We start from the raw sequence: 8,608 nt of genomic DNA on the forward strand, positions 1-8,608 counted from the left end.
TCCCCTGCTTTCACAAAAAGTATTGATGATAGTTTCAATCAATGGAATTTAAATCCTTTACATAAAATTCTCCACAACCTTAGTTAACAGGTTCTTTGCTTCAGTTTATTTACAGAAAGGGGAGGCGGACTTCCTGTTTAGACCTTCCCCGATCAGTACCAATTTTAAAAAGAAACTTTAAATACTTTAAGTCCAATTTCCGTTTACTCACGGGTTATTGTTTGAAATCCAATTGTCCACAAGAAAAAGTCAGCGCTCTCCGGCAACACTCCATAAAAATAGCCATCGATTCAAAACACCGCACCAGTCACCCCACGTCACTTTGGAAGCCCCAAAAAGGGGTTTCCCTGTGGTTAGGGGGGGCGCTCCTGGTGTCAGCCGAATCCCACGTTCCCAGACTTCATCCGCCTGGGATTTTTAAAGGGTCTCCGCCTTCGCCGCCACGGCACGACCCGAATTCCACGGAGCGGGTTCCTCTCAGTCAGAGGAACGCCGCCATTGCCGATGGCGCTAACCCGGAAGTCCTCTCTCTCTCTCTCTCTCTCTCTCTCTCTCTCTCTCTCTCTCTCTCCAGGGGCGGGGAGTATTGGCGGGGGGGAGGGGGGATGAACTGGGTCCTAATCAACAGCAGCCCTGGGGATGAGGGGATCAAATTCTCCATCCTTGCCAACTCCTTTTAGTGATGGGCTGCTTGCCACTGCTGTGCTCCTAAAGCTCTCTTGCTCCCCCCTCCTCTCTTTCTCTTTCTCTTTCTCTTTCTCTTGAATGTGGTAGCTTGAGATAGAACTAACCACCCTGAACATTCCTGGAGAGGAAGATGGGAAGGAGGCCGGAGGCATGGTTCACCAGCTGCTGTGTGCTGCATTGCCCAGACAAAGTCGTGGGCTGGGGCTCCAGCTGTTGCTCACTTTCTACCCCTGCCTCTGCAACGTGCTCTAGACAAGGGGTGGTGAACATGTGACCCCATCATCTCATCATGCTGGCTGGGGCTGCAGCCCATCAACCTATGAAGGCCCATCCATGTTCTGTTGCTGTTTTTGTTACTTATTTCCTGCCCTTCACCCTAAGGTCCCAGGGCAGGTTCCAACAATTTAAATAAAATGTTAGCCAAACCTCATGTCCACAGCTGCATATTCAGTAAGCTTTTGGGTGAGCTGCACATCCGGAGTGGGAGGATTACTAGCTGCATATTAATAGGGGGAGGGGGAGCTTGGATTTGGGGTGCGAGCAATTAGTTTTTTGTTTTCCCACTTCAGATGCTTGCTGTGGCTAGGGCCGGGCAATACATCAATATAGATATATTTTCAAATCAGCTTGAAGTCTAGATAGTGAGACTGGTTTCATAATTTCTGACCTGGCAATATATTGCGAATCATGATGTGTGTGTGTGTACTATGCAAAAAACACCATGTGGGGGGAAACTGTGAAGCCAGCCAATGCTTCTTTAGATTCCTGCAGCCCCTGTGGACTCTGCCGGTTCAGCTTTCCCCTGCCCTCCTGCAGGGGGCAGCCGAAATCACAATGCGGGGGAAACCGTGAAGCCAGCCAATGCCTCTACATAGCTCCATCTTATTTCAGACATCGTGATATATTGGTGTATTGCAATGTTTAGCTAGTGATATATCACCGTGTTGAAAGCCAGCTATCGCCCAGCCCTAGTTGTGGCCTCAGAGGGCAAGACTTGTCCACCCAGCTGGAGCAAGGAAAGAATGCATACAGGCACACATTCTGTCAGGCTCTCATGCCAGTCCCCCTTGTCATTGGACCTCCAGGAGAAGCAGTTTCTGGATATCGTACCCCAGGATGGTGATGACTCCACTGAGCGGCCAAGGAGATCTGGCTTTTGGTGGACCACCTCTTCAAGAATGCCTGCCACCAGGTGAGCTGAGGGGGACGGTACCATTGAAAGGATGGGTGTGGGCTGGAATCCAGTACCAGTTTTGGGGTGTGCAGGTTCCAAACGTCCCAATTGATTTATATCTTAGCTACCGACTCGCTCTTACAAGCTCCTGCTGTGAGTATAGTGGCACCTTGGTGGAGCGCAGCGGGTGGGACATCCAGCATACGGTCTTCCTTAGAGCGGCTCAGAAGAACCCAAGTGTTCCCAACCATTGTCTGTCTATCCCTAGCAAAGCGGCTCTCTGAGACTCGCCACTAGAAGACGCGGGGAATGATTTCACTCTCCCATTGCCCCAAATCAGGAGAAGGGTAGTAGGAATGCTACTGTGGAAAGCAGGCGGGATACAATTCTCAGCCCTTGTGCCAGCTCTCTTGGTGAGGGGCCTCTCTCCATTGTGGCATTCCTCGACCTCACATTATGCACCCCAGGGCTGGATTGTTCTTCATGCTATCCAGGATGTACCTCATCCCTTCCGAACGCATGGGTGATACTCTGCTTCAGGAGGACCTCTTCCAGACCCCGGGGACGCAGGACGAGCTGCAGGAGAGAATTGAGTGCCTGGACACCAGCATTCCCGAGACGATCCGTATCCTCTTGGGGTGCATTGTTGGGGAGCAGGGCTGCTTGGTGGTTTTCTTTCGCTCTTGGCTGGAGTGGACCTCACTTTTATATGCCTGGTGGCTTAGGTTCCTAGGCCAGCCCATCCTTAAGGCTCTGGGACACAGCACAATGAAATGCCCACAGTCAAGTCCAGTCATGCATCCAAACAGCTCCACAGCTTTAACCCCCATTTGAAAACTGTTGGAAATTCAAGCCCTTCTCATGATAAGCTGGCAGCAGTCCAGGCACCCGGCTTGATTCCCTGTTGACCTCCCTGGCTGCATTCCCCAGCAGACGCAGGCAAGGTCTCGATCGGCGATTCTTCTCAAACGTGAGAAGAACACACCCCTCTTTCCTGCCTCCCCCAGGCAGGGGAAAGAGATAGACAGAAACGTATTTACATGCTTATATTTCTGTCTTTGCAGCGTTACAAAAAACAGGACTGCTCTCTTCAAACTCCAGCAGTGTTGTGACTAAAACTTCCTGTACATCCTGTACAGCTCATTTTACACTGTGAGGTAATTCTGGTGCTGCGCACTGTGAAATGACTGCCCCTCTGTTCCCACAGCAGTCCCAACATTCCCATCATGTTTACACTTCAAGCTAGGACTTTGCAGCTGCATTGCTTCATTATCGTAACAAAAACATCAGCCTGGCTAGATAGAGCAGAGGTGGGGAATCTTGACAGGCCCACAGGCCCCACATCTAGCATCATACGTGGTGTCAGGTGTGGAGACATGGCTGCAAAGGAGCTTCAAGGGTGCGTTCAATTGTTCTTTGGCAAGCAGGGTTTGTTGACCGCACTTTTGGAGTTGACCACTAGTATTTGTTGTTTGGATTGAAACCATGCCTGCAGAAGGACATTTCCTCGGCAGATCAGCTTTGCAGGCAGCTTCGTCAAGAGGGGAGGTGTGGGATAATTACAGTGGGGTGGCTCAGTTGGTAGAGCGTGACACTCTTAATCTCAGGGCTGTGGGTTCAAGGTCCACCTTGCGCCAAAAGGGGGAACTTGCAAGGTGGGCCCAGATGTATAAGGACCAAGCTTCTTGCTTTGGACCAGCCTGGGAAGGAGGCAGGCTGCAGGTAACAGGACAGAACACTTCCCTTGCCAGGCTGTCAATAGCTGGCAGTGACCACTCGGTGGCCGAAGCTCTGCTCATCTTCCTGGAGGCAGTGCCAGAACCAGTCCTTTGCTATGAATTGTATCAGCGCTGCCTTGAGTGCTCACATGACAGCCACCTCTGTCACCAGGTCGGCCCCAGAGCCCCATCTCTTCCTGGCTGGTCTGTGGTGTGTACAGAAGCATAGAATCAGAAGGGATTTCCAAAATCATCTAGTCCAAATGTTGCCGCAAGTAACAGGAAATCCACTAAAACATCCCTGAAAGCCAGTAAACCAGCACACTGGCAGGAGGGCTAGTCTGGTCTGGGAAGCCTTGTTAACTGCAGAGGTTGCTGATGTCTCCTTTGATAACCATCCCTCTCGGTTGTGGAGGGGGGTGGGGTGCGCACATGTTGCCTTTTTGCTTTCTGACCAGGACTTGTAACAATAGCCCACCTGTTTCAGTGAACCTCGAAGCGGCCATATACTGGGCCATCTAGCTCAGTATTGTCGAAATTGACAAGCAGTGGCTCTCCAGGATTTCAGACAAGGGATGTTCCCTACCCTCCTGGGAGATGCTGGGGGTGGAGCCTGAGACTTTCTGCATGAAAAGCAGGTGGTTTACTGCAGAGCTATAGCCCTTCCCCCAAGATATCTCAGTTGGTAGAGCATAAGACTCTTCATCTCAGTGTCCTGAGTTCGAGCCCCACCTTAGGCATTGCAGGGGGTTCGATTAGTTAACCCTCGTGGTCCCTTCCGACTCTACAGTTGTATTATTCCCCAAAGTTCCCAGCAGAGTTCTAATCCGGTTACCATTTTAAACATTCTTTTTTTTATGCCAGGTCTAAACCTGCAAACATAACAAGTACACCGTGCTAGTGATCCATGCCCCTCCTCTAGCAAAGCTCTGCACTGAAACTCCAAACCGCCCCTCCCTGTCTTGCAGGTGATCTGCCAGTTGCCGCGGCCGCACCAGAACGTGTTCCGCTTCGTGGTGGCTTTCCTGCGGGAGCTGCTGAAATACTCTGAGAGCAACAGAGCAATCTTTTGAGAAGATTGATTTTAGAAAACTGTTAAAATGAAATACAATGAAATTCAACCAGGGGGATTTGAGGAAGTCACTTAACAATGTTATCAAGATTGGTTTAATTGCAATTAGGATGTATGTTTGTTTGTTTGTCTTTAAAAAATTTGGAAAATTTTTGGAAGAGGCGGCTTCAGGGAAAACAAATACTGTAACTGACTCTGGAAATGGCCAATCTTAAATTACTGAGCTGGAATGTTAACGGTTTGAACTCTGGAGCCAGACGATATCGGATTGAACATGTAATAGCAAAACAGAAATTGGATATAATCTGTCTCCAAGAGACACATATTGCAAAAAAGCATAAAAGGGTCTTAATTAACAAAAAATTAGGTATGGACTTCATCTCATCAGATAAAACAAAAAAGAGAGGAGTTGTTTTTTATATTAATCCTGCACTTGAACCCAAATTGATTCAGAAGGACAAAAAAGGCAGAATTTTAATAATACAAATTAAAATCCAGGGAGAGAAAGTGATATTGGTTGGTATTTACGCCCCTAATGATAAAAAAGCAACTTTTTTCAGGAAACTAGAAACAGGACTACTTGAATTTGCAGATCAAAAGATTTTTTTAATGGGAGACTTAAATGGAGTTCCAACTTTAGACAAAGACAGATCAGCCAGGAAAAAAGAGACCAAAGAAGGTAAACTGCCAAAAACTTTTTTTGACATGACTCAAAATCTAAAGCTGATAGATATCTGGCGAGTGAGACACATGTTTGATAGAGAGTATACTTTTCACAGCCATGTACATGACAGCAGTTCGAGAATAGACTCTATATGGATCTCCAAAGAATTAGAAACAAGAGTCAAAATAATTGAAATCAATCCCAGAACCTTTTCAGACCATAATTCCCTGACTATGGAATTACAAAAAGAAAGTCAAATCTCTTTTAGATGGAGATTAAATGATGAGTTATTAGATGATCACAAATTTGTTGAAAAAGCAAAAAAGACCTTGATGGATTATTTTGAAATAAATAGTCAAGGGCTAACAAAGTTACAGACAGTCTGGGATGCAAGCAAGGCTGTAATGAGAGGACTCTTTATACAACAAAATTCATTTAAAAGGAAATTGAGAGAGAAAAAGAAAAAAATATTAGAGGAAATTATGAAAAAGGAGAAACAGCTGCCAAACAAAGCAAACAAAGTGGCAGTAAAACAGGCAATCAAAACATTACAAACCCAGTACTCAATGATTATAAACGAGGAAATCAGCTGGAAAATAAAAAGAGTAAAACAAAAATATTTTGAGCATGCAAATAAACCGGGGAAGTTGTTAGCCTGGCAGTTGAATAAAACTGAACAAAGGAACTCCATAAATAAAATTAACATAAATGGCAGAATCACAGACAAGCTGAAGGAAATACAAGAAGAGTTTGTTAAATATTTTTCTGAGTTGTACAGACAAGGGAAAGAAAAAACATTTAAGATAGAAGAGTACATCAGAAATAGCAATATGCCATATTTAAAAGAAGAACAAAGGAACATCCTTAACTCCCAGATAACAATGCAAGAAATACTTGATGCAATAAAAAGCTCTAAAAATGGCAAGTCTCCAGGCCCGGATGGTTTTACGGCAAAATATTTTAAGATATTAAATGAACAATTAGTGAACCCATTGAAAGATGTCATGAATGAAATTATGAACACAGGCGAAATCCCAGAAACATGGAAACAGGCCTATATAACAGTAATTCCAAAACAAGACGCAGATTTGCTGCAAATTAAAAACTATAGGCCTATTTCCTTGTTAAATAATGATTACAAATTGTTTGTAAATATCCTAGCTAACAGATTAAAAAAATATTAAAGGAATATATACATCAAGATCAAGTCGGGTTCCTACCAGGAAGACAAATGAAGGAGAATATAAGGAATATTTTGAATATAATAGAATATTTGGAGGCTAAAAATGAAAAGAAAGTGGCAATGATGTTTATAGACGCTGCAAAAGCCTCCGATAATGTTTCTTGGAAGTTCATGATAAAGCTGTTAGAACAAATTAGAAGTGGTCCCAAGTTTTTAAAAGCAATAGCAGCAATCTATTCAGAACAAAAAGCCAAACTAATTATAAATCAGGTGATAACGGATGACTGTAAGATCCAAAAAGGAACAAGACAAGGATGCCCATTATCACCATTATTGTTTATTCTGGTCTTGGAAGTACTTGCCAAAAACATAAGAGCAAATAAGGAGATTACAGGTGTAAAAGCTGGGGAAAGTGAATTCAAGTTAAAAGCCTATGCAGATGACCTAGTGATAAGAGTGGAAGAACCTAAAACTTCACTCCCTAAAGTAACAGAAACTATATGGGACTGGCAGAAATGACTGGCAGAATCCGAGACCAGGGAGAAGAGTCGGTGGAAGAAGATTGGATGAAATTTAAAGTCTATCTACAGAAATATTGTAAAATTAATGAATGTTAGAAGGATGCTGGAATGAAGTTATGTTGTTTTAGCAGTAATGTTACAAAGGGGTATGTAAAAATGGATTGTTAACAGGTGAGAATGTAAAGCTACAATATATTAAGATGAATTATTAAGATAAAAGCAAAAATGGAAAGGTTTTGCTGAAATAACCAATTGAACTAGAATACAAAAAAGGGAGGTGTGAGGAGGTCAGGGAAACAAGTAAATGAAAGATAAGATATGGAAAGATTGATTTGTTTTTAACTGCTTTTATTTTTCTGTACTTTGTATTTTTTGTTTTCTTTTTTTCTTTTTTTCTTTTTGTAACTTTTTTGAAACTTCAATAAATATTATTATTTTTTAAAATATATATATCAGCGAATAAAATGAATGTGTTGCCAAAAATGCTATTTCTTTTTCAATCAATACCAGTCATCCTGAAAGAAGAATGCTTGAAAAAATGGCAGAAAGAGATTTTAAGATTTATCGGGGGGGGGGGGGGGGCAAAAGGCCAAGGATAAAACATAAAATACTTACAGATGTAAAAGATAGAGGCGGGTTTGCCCTCCCAGACCTTAAATTGTATTACGTATCTGCTTGTTTGGTATGGATCAGGGACTGGATGAGATTGGACAAGCAAGAGGCACTAGAACTAGAAGGTCATGACAACAGATTTGGTTGGCATGCATATTTATGGTATGGGAAAGGGAAGATTCATAGAAGCTTTTACAACCATATAATCAGGAAATCATTAATGAGAGTATGGGAGAGATATAAAGACTTATTGGAACAAAAGACTCCGTGGTGGCTTTCACCACATGAAGCATTACTGCTCAAACCACTTGGAAAAAAAGGAAAATGGCTCACATATGCTGATTTATTAAAGGAACATGATGGAAAATGGAAATTAAGAGATGATGATGAGATCAAAGACCACTTTCAGAGTTGGTTGCATTATCGACAACTACATGAAACATATAAAGAAGACTGTAAGAAAGTGTCAGGGAACTGCCATCGGAGCCAAGAGTGGAGGTGAGGCTCCCTAGCGATGCAGGAGAAGGGCCCAGCCGGGACAGAGGGAACACTTCCTCGGAGGAAGGAGATCAGCGTGACACCAGGAAGAATAGAGAGCCGGAAGGGACGTCGGAGAGATGGCTCCAAGACTCTTCCACAGAGACCAGCGGGGAGAGCCCAGGACCTCTGCTGGCCACACCCACTCTGCGAAGAAAACTTCCGCGCAGGGAAGCTAGGCGACGACTTGGTGTCAAAGAGCTTTTATGTTGGAAGAAGTTCAGGAAACGCCCACTGACGGATTCTGCCAGTGACTGACACAGCCACGGAGCAAGTGCTGTTCAGCCAGGGAAAAGTTTAGCCAGACAATGTTGCCTAGAGCAGCGGCCACTTACGCACAAGCAACCCCAATTCCCTTTACAGCAATCCGTCAGTCCCCTAACGTTGCTTGTGCACAACGATAGGACTGGCAGCATCATGAGTCAAACAGGAGGAGCGGG

General features: G+C 44.2%; 1 pseudogene across 1 annotated transcript in view; it reads left to right on the forward strand.

The window, feature by feature from the left end:
• LOC310836060 (inositol polyphosphate 5-phosphatase OCRL-like) overlaps positions 1-4,652 on the forward strand; it is a 225,239-nt pseudogene extending 220,587 nt beyond the window's left edge. Inside the window, exons 13-15 of the transcript in view lie at positions 2,402-2,486; positions 3,624-3,751; positions 4,548-4,652. The product of the transcript in view is annotated as an inositol polyphosphate 5-phosphatase OCRL-like (transcript). The remainder of the gene's footprint in view (positions 1-2,401; positions 2,487-3,623; positions 3,752-4,547) is intronic.
• The last annotated feature ends 3,956 nt before the right edge of the window (positions 4,653-8,608 follow it).

Source organism: Podarcis gaigeae (genome assembly GCF_964106915.1).
Source record: "Podarcis gaigeae genome assembly, chromosome: W".
Taxonomy (NCBI): Eukaryota; Metazoa; Chordata; class Lepidosauria; order Squamata; family Lacertidae; genus Podarcis; species Podarcis gaigeae.